The sequence below is a fragment of the Nerophis lumbriciformis genome, linkage group LG19 (genome assembly GCF_033978685.3).
Source record: "Nerophis lumbriciformis linkage group LG19, RoL_Nlum_v2.1, whole genome shotgun sequence".
Classification (NCBI taxonomy): Eukaryota; Metazoa; Chordata; class Actinopteri; order Syngnathiformes; family Syngnathidae; genus Nerophis; species Nerophis lumbriciformis.
Window position 1 is genome coordinate 2,863,851 of NC_084566.2, and position 16,874 is coordinate 2,880,724.

The 16,874-nt window shown below is 39.9% G+C and overlaps 1 protein-coding gene across 6 annotated transcripts in view; it reads right to left on the reverse strand.

Annotated features, from left to right (window-relative positions):
- kcnab1b (potassium voltage-gated channel subfamily A regulatory beta subunit 1b) overlaps nucleotides 1–16,874 on the reverse strand; it is a 159,317-nt gene that overhangs the window by 129,273 nt on the left and 13,170 nt on the right. The window contains exon 2 of one of the 6 annotated variants that reach the window (XM_072915176.1): nucleotides 16,279–16,423. The exons of the other annotated variants lie outside the window; for them this stretch is intronic. The gene's annotated coding sequence lies outside the window, so the exon portion shown is untranslated. The remainder of the gene's footprint in view (nucleotides 1–16,278; nucleotides 16,424–16,874) is intronic. 6 annotated transcript variants of the gene reach the window in all.

The window sequence follows — 16,874 nt, forward strand, 5'->3', positions numbered from 1 at the left end:
TGTATTGTGGCTTCATGGTGTGTTGTTGGTTTACATTGTTGTGTTGTTGGTTTACATTGTTGTGTTGTGGCTTTATGTTGTTGTGTTGCGGCTTTAAGTTGCTGTGTTGAAGTTTTATCAAAGATGTTGTGTTGTGGTGTTTGCATTTGTTGTGGCTTTTGCAATCATGCGGCTGAAAGTTGTTGTGTTGTGGCTTTATGTTGTTGTCTTGTGGCTTTATTAAGGATGCTGTTGTGTTGTGGTGCTTGCATTTGTTGTTGCTTTTGCAATTGTGCGGCTGAAAGTCATTGTGTTGTGGCTTTATGTTGTTGTGTTGTGGGTTAACGTTATTGTCTTGTGGCTTTATATTGTTGTGTTGTGGGTTTAGATTGTTGTGTTGTGGCTTTAAGGTTTTATCAAATATGTTGTGTTTGCATTTGTTGTTGCTTTTGCAATCATGCGACTGAAAGTCGTTGTGTTGTGGTTCTATGTTGTTGTGTTGTGGGTTTACGCTGTTGTCTTGTGGCTTTATATTGTTGTGTTGTGGGTTTAGATTGTTGTGTTGTGGCTTTAGGTTTTACCAAATATGTTGTGTTTGCATTTGTTGTTGCTTTTGCAATTGTGCGGCTGAAAGTCATTGTGTTGTGGCTTTATGTTGTTGTGTTGTGGGTTAACGTTATTGTCTTGTGGCTTTATATTGTGTTGTGGGTTTAGATTGTTGTGTTGTGGCTTTAAGGTTGTATCAAATATGTTGTTTGCATTTGTTGTTGCTTTTGCAATCATGCGACTGAAAGTCGTTGTGTTGTGGTTCTATGTTGTTGTGTTGTGGGTTTACGCTGTTGTCTTGTGGCTTTATATTGTTGTGTTGTGGGTTTAGATTGTTGTGTTGTGGCTTTAGGTTTTACCAAATATATTGTGTTTGCATTTGTTGTTGCTTTTGCAATTGTGCGGCTGAAAGTCATTGTGTTGTGGCTTTATGTTGTTGTGTTGTGGGTTAACGTTATTGTCTTGTGGCTTTATGTTGTTGTGTTGTGGCTTTATTAAGGATGCTGTTGTGTTGTGGTTCTTGCATTTGTTGTTGCTTTTGCAATTGTGTGGCTGAAAGTCGTTGTGTTGTGGCTTTATGTTGTGTTGTGGGTTCATGTTGTGTTGTTGGTTTACATTGTTGTGTTGTGGGTTTACATTGTTGTGTTGTGGCTTCATGTTGTTGTGTTGTGGGTTTATGTTGTTGTGTTGTGGGTTTACATTGTTGTGTTGTGGGTTTACATTGTTGTGTTGTTGGTTTACATTGTTGTGTTGTGGCTTTACGTTGTTGTGTTGTGGCTTTATGTTGTTGTGTTGCGGCTTTAAGTTGCTGTGTTGAAGTTTTATCAAAGATGTTGTGTTGTGGTGTTTGCATTTGTTGTGGCTTTTGCAATCATGCGGCTGAAAGTTGTTGTGTTGTGGCTTTATGTTGTTGTGTTGTGGCTTTATTAAGGATCCTGTTGTGTTGTGGTGCTTGCATTTGTTGTTGCTTTTGCAATTGTGTGGCTGAAAGTCGCTGTGTTGTGGCTTTATGTTGTTGTGTTGTGGCTTCATGTTGTGTTGTTGGTTTACATTGTTGTGTTGTGGCTTCATGTTGTGTTGTTGGTTTACATTGTTGTGTTGTGGCTTTATGTTGTTGTGTTGCGGCTTTAAGTTGCTGTGTTGAAGTTTTATCAAAGATGTTGCGTTGTGGTGTTTGCATTTGTTGTGGCTTTTGCAATTGTGTGGCTGAAAGTCGTTGTGTTGTGGCTTTATGTTGTGTTGTGGGTTCATGTTGTGTTGTTGGTTTACATTGTTGTGTTGTGGGTTTACATTGTTGTGTTGTGGCTTCATGTTGTTGTGTTGTGGTTTTATGTTGTTGTGTTGTGGGTTTACATTGTTGTGTTGTGGGTTTACATTGTTGTGTTGTTGGTTTACATTGTTGTGTTGTGGCTTTACGTTGTTGTGTTGTGGCTTTATGTTGTTGTGTTGCGGCTTTAAGTTGCTGTGTTGAAGTTTTATCAAATATGTTGTGTTGTGGTGTTTGCATTTGTTGTGGCTTTTGCAATCATGCGGCTGAAAGTTGTTGTGTTCTGGCTTTATGTTGTTGTGTTGTGGCTTTATTAAGGATCCTGTTGTGTTGTGGTGCTTGCATTTGTTGTTGCTTTTGCAATTGTGTGGCTGAAAGTCGCTGTGTTGTGGCTTTATGTTGTTGTGTTGTGGCTTCATGTTGTGTTGTTGGTTTACATTGTTGTGTTGTGGCTTCATGTTGTGTTGTTGGTTTACATTGTTGTGTTGTGGCTTTATGTTGTTGTGTTGCGGCTTTAAGTTGCTGTGTTGAAGTTTTATCAAAGATGTTGCGTTGTGGTGTTTGCATTTGTTGTGGCTTTTGCAGTCATGCGGCTGAAAGTTGTTCTGTTGTGGCTTTATGTTGTTGTGTTGTGGCTTTATGTTGTTGTCTTGAGGCTTTAATAAGGATGCTGTTGTGTTGTGGTGCTTGCATTTGTTGTTGCTTTTGCAATTGTGCGGCTGAAAGTCATTGTGTTGTGCGTTAACGTTATTGTCTTGTGGCTTTATATTGTTGTGTTGTGGCTTTAGGTTTTATCAAATTGTGTTTGCACTTGTTGTGGCTTTTGCTATCATTCGACTGAAAGTCGCTGTGTTGTGGCTGTACCGTATTTTCCGCACTATAAGGCGCACCGGATTATTAGCCGCACCTTCAATGAATTACATATTTCATAACTTTGTCCACCAATAAGCCGCCCCGGATTATAAGCCGCGCCTACGCTGCGCTAAAGGGAATGTCAAAAAAACAGTCAGATAGTTCAGTCAAACTTTAATAATATATTGAAAACCAGCGTTCTAACAACTCTGTCCCAAAATGTACGCAAATGTGCAATCACAAACATAGTAAAATTCAAAATGGTGTAGAGCAATAGTAACATAATGTTGCTCGAACGTTAATGTCACAACACACAAAATAAACATAGCGCTCACCTTCTGAAGTTATTCTTCATTCGTAAATCCTTCGAATTCTTCGTCTTCGGTGTCCGAATTGAAAAGTTGCGCAAGCGTGGTATCCAAAATGGCCGGTTCCGTCTCGTCGAAGTCATCGGGAGTCAGTGTCGCTGTTGTTCTGTGAATCCTGCCTTCCGGAAAGCTCGGACCACAGTTGTGACCGAAATATCTGCCCAGGCATTTACGATCCACTGGCAAATGTTGGCGTATGTCGTCCGGCGCTGTCTGCCCGTCTTAGTGAAGGTGTGTTCGCCTTCGGAGCTGTGTGAAAAAAGCCACCCGGCCTCTTCGCGTAAACTTCCCTTAACCACTCGCTCATCTTTTCTTCATCCATCCATCCCTTCGAGTTAGCTTTTATGATGACGCCGGCTGGAAAGGTCTCTTTTGGCAAGGTCTTCCTTTTGAATATCACCATGGGTGGAAGTTAGCATGGCAAGCTAGAACCACAGTGAAGGATGACTTCTCATTCCCTGTGGTGCGAATATTCACCGTACGTGCTCCCGTTCCACAGTGCGGTTCACAGGAATATCAGTTGCTGTGAAATACGGTAGTAATCCGTGTGCGGATGGAGAGATTGCGTCTTTTTATGAACCGGATCCTTTTCGCTTAGTAGGAGCCATTTTGTGGTCTTTACAGATGTATACAGGAAATGAAACGTACGGTGATATCCGCGCGTTTTTTCTTCTTCTTCCGGGGGCGGGCGGTAGCTTACAGTAGAAGAAGAAGCGCTTCCTGTTCTATGGGGGCGGGTGCTTACCTTGGCGGTTGCTTGCGTAGAAGAAGAAGCGCTTCCTGTTCTACCGGGAAAAAAGATGGCGGCTGTTTACCGAAGTTGCGAGATCGAAACTTTATGAAAATGAATCGTAATAAAGCGCACCGGGTTATAAGGCGCACTGTTAGCTTTTGAGAAAATTTGTGGTTTTTAGGTGCGCCTTATAGTGCGGAAAATACGGTATGTTGTTGTGTTGTGCGGTTTACGCTGTTGAGTCGCGTAAATAAGATGCGACGTGGCTTTATCAGAGAAGTTGTGTGCAGGAAGGCGTCTGATGATGGCCAAATAGCAAAGTGAGTGTTGTGTGTGATGCTTGCCATCAAGACACAAACACGACTCCTTCCACATCAAACAAATGAAGCTAATGTGTGTGTTTGTCTGGTCATTGTGTAACATGCCTGTCACCGTTAATGTCAGCCCCGCCCACAAGGCCGAGCACACCCTTCAACGTCAATCCTATTCCAAAGTGTGTCAGTCACGACCATCAAGTAGGACGTTCCCCCCCGAGGACAAAGACGCCATCACCCTGAGGGTCTCTCTCTGCTTTAATTCCTCCATTGACAGTTTCTGATCGACTTATGTCAGTTTTGTTGCTCAGCCACAAATACGTGCACACACAGAATATTCTGGTATATTCTGGGGATTAAAACCCGGGTTGACCTGACCTTTTATCTCACACTGTGAAACATCTGTCGTGGGAGCTCGGATAAATCTGCCAATGTTGCAGCAAACACTCTCCTTGAAGAAATAACAAATGTAAACACTTCTGTTGAATGATGCATGATGGAATAGAAATGGTCAGTTCCAGGGTCAAGCTGTCACCATCTTAAGTAACATTTGAACAAAGTTTCAAGTGCAAAAAGAAGTTAGCCACTGCTTGTGTAAATCAAATGCTGCACTTTAACTATGAGAACAAGTTCAAACCCCGGCCGAGTCATACGCTGAGATCATTATTCATGCGTTCGTTACGTCTCGTCTCGACTACTGTAACGTATTATTTTCGGGTCTCCCTATGTCTAGCATTAAAAAATTACAGTTGGTACAAAATGCGGCTGCTAGACTTTTGACAAGAACAAGAAAGTTTGATCATATTACGCCTATACTGGCTCACCTGCACTGGCTTCCCGTGCACTTAAGAAGTGACTTTAAGGTTTTACTACTTACGTATAAAATACTACACGGTCTAGCTCCGTCCTATCTTGTCGATTGCATTGTACCATATGTCCCGGCAAGAAATCTGCGTTCAAAGAACTCCGGCTTATTAGTGATTCCCAGAGCCCAAAAAAAGTCTGCGGGCTATAGAGCGTTTTCTATTCGGGCTCCAGTACTATGGAATGCCCTCCCGGTAACAATTAGAGATGCTACCTCAGTAGAAGTATTTAAGTCCCATCTTAAAACTCATTTGTATACTCTAGCCTTTAAATAGCCCCCCTGTTAGACCAGTTGATCTGCCGTTTCTTTTCTTTTCTCCTCTGCTCCCCTTTTCCTTGAGGGGGGGGGGGGGCACAGGTCCGGTGGCCATGGATGAAGTGCTGGCTGTCCAGAGTCGGGACCCGGGGTGGACCGCTCGCCTGTGCATCGGCTGGGAACATCTCTACGCTGCTGACCCGTCTCCGCTCGGGATGGTGTCCTGCTGGCCCCACTATGGACTGGACTCTTACTATTATGTTGGATCCACTATGGACTGGACTCTCACAATATTATGTCAGACCCACTCGACATCCATTGCTTTCGGTCTCCCCTAGAGGGGGGGGGTTACCCACATATGCGGTCCTCTCCAAGGTTTCTCATAGTCATTCACATCGACGTCCCACTGGGGTGAGTTTTTCCTTGCCCGTATGTGGGCTTTGTACCGAGGATGTCGTTGTGGCTTGTGCAGCCCTTTGAGACACTTGTGATTTAGGGCTATATAAATAAAGATTGATTGATTGATTGATTGATTGATACCAAAGACTATAAGAATGGGAGCCATTACCTCCCTGCTTGGCACTCAGCATCAAAGGTTGGAATTGGGGGTTAAATCACCAAAAAGTATTCCCGGGCGCAATCACCGCTGCTGCTCACTGCTCTCCTCACCTCCCAGTGTGTGATCAAGGGTGATGGGTCAAATGCAGAGAATAATTTTGCCACACCTAGTGTGTGTGTGACAATCATTGGCCCTTTAACTTAATCGATGACGCAAAAAAGACAGAGAAAGCCAAAGAAAGAGTGCAGTGAATCTCTAAAGAGTCATATGATATGCTGAATAAAATGTCATAGGAAATACACATTGAAATATTAAGAAGAAGCAAATATTCTACACAGCGTTACAAAACTTTGGAACAATTTCGCTCTTTAATGAGTTTTAACTAGAGATAAATGCGCTAAAATGTAATATCGGAAATTATCGGTATCGTTTTTTTTATTATCGGTATCGTTTTTTTTGTGTGTTTTTTTTTAATTAAATCAACATCAAAAACACAAGATACACTTACAATTAGTGCACCAACCCAAAAAACCTCCCTCCCCCATTCACACTCATTCACACAAAAGGGTTGTTTCTTTCTGTTATTAATATTCTGGTTCCTACATTATATATCAATATATATCAATACAGTCTGCAAGGGATACAGTCCGTAAGCACACATGATTGTGCGTGCTGCTGGTCCACTAATAGTACTAACCTTTAACAGTTAATGTTACTCATTTTCATTAATTACTAGTTTCTATGTAACTGTTTTTATATTGTTTTACTTTCTTTTTTATTCAATTTTTTTTTTTTTATTTATTTATCTTATTTTATAATTTTTAAAAAAAAGTATGTTATCTTCACCATACCTGGTTGTCCAAATTAGGCATAATAATGTGTTAATTCCACGACTGTATATATCGGTTGATATCGGTATCGGTAATTAAAGAGTTGGACAACATCGGAATATCGGATATCGGCAAAAAGCCATTATCGGACATCCCTAGTTTTAACTTGTCATGACTTGGTCCTGGGTGTTTGCTTTTTCGGAATGCAACGGAAAGTTGGCTCGGGCGAGACGGGAATGTGAGTACATATTTATTTAATATTATTAAAAAAACAAAAACAAACGAAAAGCGCGCACAGTGGCGGAGAACAAACTATGAAACCAAAAGACTATAGCATTAATAAACAAAAACTTACTTGGCTTGGACTAAAGTTGCAGCATGAAAGATGGACATGAAAAAACAAGTGTCAGGAATGTGAAGAGCATAAATGCGGGATGTCGCCAGAAAGACAAACTGAAAACAATGAACTTAAATACTACAAACATGATTAACGAAAACAGGTGCATGACTCAAAACGTGAAACAGGTGCGTGACGTGACAGGTGAAAACTAATGGGTTGCTATGGTGACAAACAAGAGTGCACAATGAGTCCAAACGTGGAACAGGTGAAACTAATGGGTAATCATGGAAACAAGACAAGGGAGTGAAAAGCCAGAAACTAAAGAGTCCAATAACTAAACAAAACAAAACATGACTAATACAAAACATGGTCACACAGGCATGACATAACTCACGTCTTAAAACATATTTTTACTCTTTGGCTTTTAAACCAGGATGAGTTGTTTGGTTTTAGTCTATTTTATTTTCTTTGATGTGCTTTATGTATTCATAGTTAAATGTTTTCTATTATTGACTCTCCTAGTACGTACAGTATGTCTCAACTTCTGTGCAGCACTTTGTGAAACTTGGTCAAGGTCAAGGTTTCTTTCATGGTACCCGGAGGTTAAATAGTTGTGAAGACATTTGTAATTCAGCATCAAGACAGAAGGAAGCAAGTAAACACAAATCATATAAAACATAAAACACAGAGGATCAGCAGTAGCCTATGCATAAAATATAATACCCAATAAACCAATACAATCATTGTGATTAAAGTGCTATGGCATAATAAATAAATAAAATCACTATGTGATAGCCTTATTTAAGCGTGTGATGGCCGCAGGCACAAACTTATTCTTATATCGTTTAGTCCTACAAAGAGGAACAATGAACTGCCAATGTGCTATTTAAATAAAGTGAATCGGATTGGAAAGTACATTTTGATTATTGAGAAAAGTCAAAGAAATAAAGAAATGTTTCAGGGTTTATATTGGTATTTAGAGTCTATCCAAATCTGTTATTTGGGACAAGTGGTAGGAAGTGGATGGATTTTATAAAGATGTGTGCTATTTCAGAGATAATGGTAAAATTCCAAAAATAGTATGACATTGATTTAAAGCAAGTATGTCAACGTTTTTCCAGCTACATATAGAAATATAGTAGTTGTATTTGAATACATACACTAGGGGTGTAACGATTGATCAATGCATTGATTTATATTCCTAAATTTCAAGTAGATCGATCTGTGCTCAACAAGTTTGCCTTCCAAGAGATCTGTATTGATCCACAATCGTTTTAGAAGGAAATCGATACATTTTATCGATACTACAAAAAGGAAAACATTGGATTTAGGAACGGTGGACTTTATATGAAGTTTAGCACTTTTACAAAAAAGAAAATATTAAGTTTTCCCATCAATTTGCCCAATTCTCTCTCAGGGCAACACAGAGACGCTAATGCATACTTTTATTACAAGTCGTATATATTATTGTAACGCCCTGCTTTCTGGTCTTCCTAAAAAGGTTATTACACCTTTGCAATTACTCCAAAATTCAGCGGCACGTGTCCTGACGAAGACCAGAAGGCGGGCTCATATTACACCAGTTTTAAAATCTCTGCATTGGCTCCCCGTGTGTTTCAGGATTAATTTTAAGGTTCTTCTTCTGGTTTATAAATGTTTTTATGGTATTGGGCCTTCTTATCTTTCAGATTTGCTTTTACCCTATATGAACCTTCTCGGGCTCTGAGATCCTCCGGCACTCATCTCCTAATTATTCCTAAAATCAGGACGCAAAGTCACGGGATGGCATCTTTCCACCATCCACTATGGAACATCTTGCCGGAGGACCTCAGGGCTGCAGAGAACGTTCATGTTTTTAAGAGCAGGCTTAAGACCCACCTTTTTGATTTGGCTTTTACCTAATATCAATTATTTTATTGAAGTCCTTTGTATTTTACTTTTTTATCCTAATAGTTATGCAAGATTTTACTTAGTTATATTTATTTATTATTTATTTACTGCATGCTCATTTTATTTTTTCTATTAATCTGCATATGTCTTTATTCTTTAGCTATACTCATGGTTCTTACTATTTTACAAGTTTTATTATTTTTATTTTCCAACGTTCCTCAGATGAGCCATCTGCCTCAGGGGTTATCAGCCGTGCTTGTGGGGGCGCTTTTGTGTCAGCGTCCTGGTTGCCATGGTCTGATGACCTCCTGGTGCAGATGTGATAGTGTTTACTCACATGTCTCCTCCGTACTCAGTCATGCAATCATTTGTCCATATAGTTACATATGTGTGTATGCTGTGTGTGTGTGAGTGTGTGTGTGTGTTTGGTATCTGTGTCCGTATATGATAATGGGGCATATAGGTGACCAGGGTATTGTTTTTAACTTTGTAAAGCACTTTGCGTTGCATCTCTTATGTATGAAAAACGCTTTATAAATAAGGTTTGATTGATTGATCAAAACAAAAATGACCAATATCTAAGGTGGTGGAGAAAGGTCATAAGAAATGCATACACCACAAGACAATTGTTGTAATATCTGTGACATGTGTGTCTGTGTGCTTTTAAGAGACGGTGTTGTTGTGTGTGACGGGTGCGAGTCCCGTCAGAGTTTTACGTGTATTTATTTGTGTTTTGACTTCCTGAGTTTGTAACCGCTTGTTAAGAAAGCGTCTGAGAGAGAGTATCTCCGACTGTCTCTCCTTCTCCACGGTCGGGCATTTCAATATCATAACTTGCAGCCACAGCACCATTGCAAAAGCCAGGACAAATGCAAACACCACAACACAAGAGCATCTTTGATAAAATCCTCAACACAACAACGTCAAGTCTCAACACAACAACATAATGCCACAATACAACAGCTTTCAGCCACAGCATGATTGCAATAGCCACAACAACAAAAACATGTTCGCTCAGTCCTCAGAATTTGGCAGTACAATTTACGGTGGTTTTCACACTGAATTACTTTTACTGTAAATAGAAAAACGGTACCACTGTTATTTTAATTTCTGGCGACTGAACTGCAGGTTTTTCACCGTACAATCTACACATGTTTTAACATTGTATGAGACTTTTTTTGTAGATTTTCTTGTTACAATATTGCTAAATAATGTTTATGGCAACATTTTACCAATTTTTTTTTTTTGCTACAGTGGTTTTCATGCAGATTGTGTTTTTCAGAATATTGCTCCGACCAAACAAAGGCGGGACTTTGGACACTGATGATTCTGCGTTGTAACTCTTGATAGAAATTCGGAACAATATTTTTCCAAATTGAAAGTATTAGCAACAGTTTGGTAAAACATTTAAAAATCATAATACGATATATAAATAAATTGTATTCTATAAACTTTAAATACTTGTATTTTTGCAATGTTTTTGGAGTTCTTCCTTTAAATAAAATCCAAATTTCCTTCCTCGATAAAAAACATTACGAGCATTTAGTTTGTTCAAAGTTCTACGGGCTGTCTCAAAGAGTTCTCCCACTTATCAGCACTAACCTCCTGTTGAGAAGAAGCGAGCGAAAGCCTTTCCAAAGCTACGTGTGATGTCACCGATGCTGCATTCTCATCATTCTCTCCTCACAGGATCACTTCCAGCTTTAATGGTTTTCCTTGGCGTTCCCACTCGGAACATGTCGGTTATCTCTTCCCCGGCTTTGCTCCGTCTCTCTCTCACTTCCAAGTCCATAAGCTGGTCCCACTGCAGCAGATCATTGTCATGCATGTTGTCCTGTGGGCCGCTACTGTACTGTACTTATTTACAGTACTCATCGATATTAACTTAGATCAGAAATGGCTGGGTCTAACATTCAGATTCTTCCGGGACCGTCCAATTTTTTGTACTTTGATTCTAATGAATTTGACACTCCCTCAAGTCAATAATCCAAAGTACCGTATTTTCCGCACTATAAGGCGCACCTAAAAACCACAATTTTTCTCAAAAGCTGACAGTGCGCCTTATAACCCGGTGCGCTTTATTACGATTCATTTTCATAAAGTTTCGATCTCGCAACTTCGGTAAACAGCCGCCATCTTTTTTCCCGGTAGAACAGGAAGCGCTTCTTCTTCTACGCAAGCAACCGCCAAGGAAAGCACCCGCCCCCATAGAACAGGAAGCGCTTCTTCTTCTACTGTAAGCAACCACCCGCCCCCGGAAGAAGAAGAAAAAACGCGCGGATATCACCGTACGTTTCATTTCCTGTTTACATCTGTAAAGACCACAAAATGGCTCCTACTAAGCGACAAGGATCCGGTTCATAAAAAGACGCAATCTCTCCATCCGCACACGGATTACTACCGTATTTCACAGCAACTGATATTCCTGTGAACCGCACTGTGGAACGGGAGCACGTACGGTGAATATTCGCACCACAGGGAATGAGAAGTCATCCTTCACTGTGGTTCTAGCTTGCCATGCTAACTTCCACCCATGGTGATATTCAAAAGGAAGACCTTGCCAAAAGAGACCTTTCCAGCCGGCGTCATCATAAAAGCTAACTCGAAGGGATGGATGGATGAAGAAAAGATGAGCGAGTGGTTAAGGGAAGTTTACGCGAAGAGGCCGGGTGGCTTTTTTCACACAGCTCCGAAGGCGAACACACCTTCACTAAGACGGGCAGACAGCGCCGGACGACATACGCCAACATTTGCCAGTGAATCGTAAATGCCTGGGCAGATATTTCGGTCACAACTGTGGTCCGAGCTTTCCGGAAGGCAGGATTCACAGAACTGCTGCACAACAACAGCGACACTGAATCCGATGACTTCGACGAGACGGAGCCGGCCATTTTTGGATCCCACGCTTGCGCAACTTTTCAATTCGGACACCGAAGACGAAGAATTCGAAGGATTTACGAATGAAGAATAACTTCAGAAGGTGAGCGCTATGTTTATTTTGTGTGTTGTGACATTAACGTTCGAGCAACATTATGTTGCTATTGCTCTACACCATTTTGAATTTTACTATGTTTGTGATTGCACATTTGCGTACATTTTGGGACAGAGTTGTTAGAACGCTGGTTTTCAATATATTATTAAAGTTTGACTGAACTATCTGACTGTTTTTTTGACATTCCTTTTAGCGCAGCGTAGGCGCGGCTTATAATCCGGGGCGGCTTATTGGTGGACAAAGTTATGAAATATGTAATTCATTGAAGGTGCGGCTAATAATCCGGTGCGCCTTATAGTGCGGAAAATACGGTACTATTATCACTGGAGGAGGCTAAACATGTTCCACACGGATGAAGAGCAAGCAAGAGGGTAAGGATAAGTACCGTATTTTTCGGACCATAGGGCGCACCGGATTGAAAGGCACACAGCCGATGAGCGTGTCTCGTCAGATCTAATTTCATACAAAAAGGCGCACCAGATTATAAAGTGCATTAAAAGGGGTCATATTATGATTTTTTCCTAAATGTAAAACACTTCCTTGTGGTCTACATAACATGTAATGGTGGTTCTTTGGTCAAAAATGTTGCATAGATGATGTTTTACAGATCATCTTCAAGTCGCTTTCTGACAGTCGCTTCAGGATGCGTCGTTTTGTGGGCGGTCTTATTTACACGCCTCCACTTCGACAGCATCTTTATTGTAGCGGTGTAGCGTGCAAGGAAGTGGGAGAAGTGTCAAAAGATGGAGCTAACTGTTTTAATGACATTCAGACTTTACTTCAATCAATAACTGTCATGTCTGTGTGATCATGTTTTGTTTTAGTCATGTTCGGTTTTGTTTTTGGACTTTTTGTGCACTTTTGTTTTGTTTTGTCACCATAGCAACCATTAATTTTCACCTGTCACGTCACGCACCTGTTTCACGTTTTGAGTCACGCACCTGCTTTCACTAATCATGTCTATAGTCATTGTTTTCAGTTTGTCGTTCTGACGACATCCCGCATTTATGCTTCTGCACACTCTCCACACACCCTTAAGACCCTTGCTGCTCTTTTTTCATGCCGGTTCCATGCCAAGTAAGTTTTTGTTTATTAAGCCACAGTTAGTGTTTTTTGTTGTTCATAGTTTCTGCCTTTGTGCAAGTATTTGTTTTCATAGCCAAGTTGTTTCTCCGCCACTGTGCGCGCTTTTCGTTTGTACTTTTTTTTGTAGTTATAGTGTTTAAATAAATCATGTATTCCCCTTCTCGCCACGTATGGTCCAAATCTTTTGCACCTCGGGAGAACAAACCACGCCACAGTCCTAGTCGTGACAATAACGGAGCAGCATCTCCTCATCCGCCGGAAATACGTCCCGTGAAAAACCATCCGACCGGAACTCTTCAATAACTAAAGTTCCTTGGGTGAATAATTTAAACTCACTACACCAGTAGTTTTTAGCACTTCCATAGCGAGTTTACTGACATATATAAGTTAGAACCTTATGCTACTTTATAATAGAAATGACAACAGTAGAGGATGAATGTCCCATAACAAGAAGATAGAGAAAAAGAAGAAGCTTATCAACAACGGTGTCGACATGGACTACAAAGGCAGACGCGCGCACATTTTCAGGACTTATGCAGATCCCAAATGCACATCAGCAGGTACCAAAAGGTAAGAAAAGTTGGTTTTGCATAATATTGTGAAACAAAACGCCAGACAATATGTCTGCTAATGGGTGCCATTTTGCAGTCCTTATGCACACACCATAGTAATACTTGTATGTTGAAGCACAGTACGTCTGACTAATGTAGCCGTAACGCGCCGACAATCCATCAAGCGGTAAGGCTTCATAGCTTTTTGAGTGCCATGTGTAATGTTCTATGTTCTCAATGGAACATTTAACGTTTTGGTGTCTACCGGCGTCATATTGCAGTCTACACGTATCTCTTATGTGTGACTACTGGTCCCACTTATCATTTCACCATGTATCAAGTAAAATTGCTTCGAGGTCGGTAAGCACAACCAGAATTATTCCGTGCATTAGGCGCAGCGGGTTGTAAGGCGCACTGTCGATTTGAGAAAATGAAAGGATTTTAAGTGTGCCTTATAGTCCAGAAAATACGGTGTATATATGATTAATACTGGAGTGATTAGATTATTATTTTTTGTCACAATGTAAACAAATGCCATGGGTGGATCTACACCTGACATCCACTGTAATGATACCAAGTACCAGTACCAAAATATTGGTATCGAAACAACCCTACTCTACCTAGAAATTTTAGGATAGGATAGACTTTTATCTATCCTACAATGGGGAAATGACGTTGTCGCAGTGCAGGTTTTTGCGTCGAGCAGCAGAAGTAAAACCTAATGAAAAACAAAACAATAGTCATAAATACTACCTATTGTGTGATGGAAGCTCACATCTTTATGACTTATGTGTCCTACATGCCCGCAGAAGCAAAATCGTTTCTTTGGCGTGAGTGACGCTGAGTGATATCAGGATGTGTCCCGCACACATTTAACGCTGCAGGCCAAGTCCTTTATTGAGTATTGATTAAACACTCACACACCTGCAACTTCAAGATTAATGACTTCGAGTTTGGGGCCTGTTGAGTTTTTTTTACCACTTTGATTTGTTTGCAGCCTAAATGCTCTACGGGCAGAATGTGGTGCAATAAGGCAGTTAATAAAATAGATGTAGGTCAATTCTTACAGATTTAAAAACTTTGAGTTTGAAAAACATACTCAGAATGTTTAGATTGCTATGTGGATGGCGATATAAAGAGGATTAGAGTGGTTAATGTAGCATAAAAGCCTAAAAAAGTAGCCTGTTTTGCTTATCCAGCCAGCTCATTCAGAGATTCCAAAGCAAAAGTTATATTAAATTCCAGAAATCATCCCCACAATGTTATTTTTGTAAACTGATCATGTAAACACAAACTCAGGATACAAATAATACAATATTGTGACATACAGTTAGCAGTGGTTACGTTAGCATAGCATAAAGACACAATAAAGGCCAAATTGCTAAACAGGCTAGCCGTTTATTAGCCGAATATATTAATCCTTGCAATACAAATAACTTTGTGTCAAATATAATATTTTGTAAACATTTGCTTGAGGATTTATTTTATTTATTTTATTATTATTTCTTCTTTAATTATAAAACCTTGCTTGTATTACTCAACAGATGACATTGATTGATTGAAACTTTTATTAGTAGATTGCACAGTACAGTACATATTCCGTACAATTGACCACTAAATGGTAACACCCGAATACGTATTCAACTTGTTTAAGTCTGGTCCACGTTAATAAAATGGATGGATGGATGGGTTGTTGTTGATGTGAAAGTTGCAGGCACTTTAAATGTTCCATTGAGAACATAGAACATCACACATGGCACTCAAAAAGCTATGAAGCCATACCGCTTGATGGATTGTCGGTGCGTTACGGCTACAGTAGTCAGACGTACTGTGCTTCAACATACAAGTATTACTATGGTGTGTGCATAAGGCTAGCTACTTCAAATACGTGTTTAAACTAAAAATCAATTAAATATGATGAATTTAGTATTTATTGTTTGTTATCATACAAAACTAAAATGGGATGGTACAGGCAGCACAGGTTAGCTTAGGCTAAATTAGAACTTGGCTCCCTAATTCAAACAGGAGTTCAAGCCACAGCAACATTTATACACTAATTGTATATATATACACACACACACACACACACACACACACACACACACACACACACACACACACACACACACACACACACACACACACACACACACACACACACACACACACACACACACACACACACACACACACACACACATATTTTTTTCCCATTCGGACATAAATAAGTGAGAAAAAAAATCATAAAATATGGCACTGGTGTTGATTAGCTTAGCATAGCATAAAGAACCAATAAAGGCTGAAAATTGCAAAACTAGCTAGCTGTTTATTGGCCAAAACCACATTTTTTTTTCTTGCAATACAATTAACTTTGTGTCAAATAAAATATTTATAAGTTTTATTACCAGGAAGACTTCCCTTCTTTCTTGATTAATACGTTTTTCTCCTTCCTCTTTAAAGGGGAACTGAACTTTTTTGGAATTTTGCCTACCAATCACAAATGTAAGACGAGAACACGTGTTATTCTCTGTTTTTGCGTTCTACCGATTAAATAAATGCGAGCAGAAGTCCGCTTACAATGCAGCTTATGGGTGTCGCTCTATTCAGCCAATTTAGCACTTAAAACAACCAAACACTTCCATCACGGTTGTATATAAACATGATGTAAGTATAAATGTAATGTAGTTACAGGCACATTCATAACATGTCATATTTATATTTGTCATTTTAAGCATACGGCGGTGCATTAATTTCACAAACTTCAGGACGTTTGCTTTTTCCTTTAACATCAATGATTGTTACTCACTGCAGACTTCATGAGAGCCAAAAAAGATAATAAAAAACCACTTACTGTACAATGTCTGCTCTCACTGGGATGCCGATGTTCATATATCCCCGTTTAGATGAGGAATGACTCATAATCCTCTCAAAGAAAATAGGGGAGTGGAAACAGGCGTCTTTTTGGGTCTTCCTCGCCATTTCTGGGTCTAAATTGGCTGTCAAAGTGGAACGACGTGTCACATTATGTCCTCGTCTTATTATGAAGGTAAGAGACATTATTTATGATATAAAAACACTTGCACAAGTTCCGAGGCAAGAAAGCAGCTCACCAGCTGATGACGTCAGTATAGCAGCACAATTAGCTAGTTAGCTGTCTGTGATCACAGCGCCGCTATAAATAGTTGGTCTATGTTAGCGCTTATAATAACAGTATCACTAATACTTGGTTAATATTCAAGTCACGAAATGGAAATGGAGGATTGTTGGCGGTTTTTGGAAGGTCATTTAGAGGGCTCTATGCGCAAAATAGTGGACCTCCCATTGACTCCAATGTAAGCAGATTTTTATTTAGGAGTTAGACTGCATTAAAAAAATACATTTGTGTTCTTGTCTCTCATAATTATGGTGAATGGACAACATTTTAAAAAAAGTGTGCAGTTCCCCTTT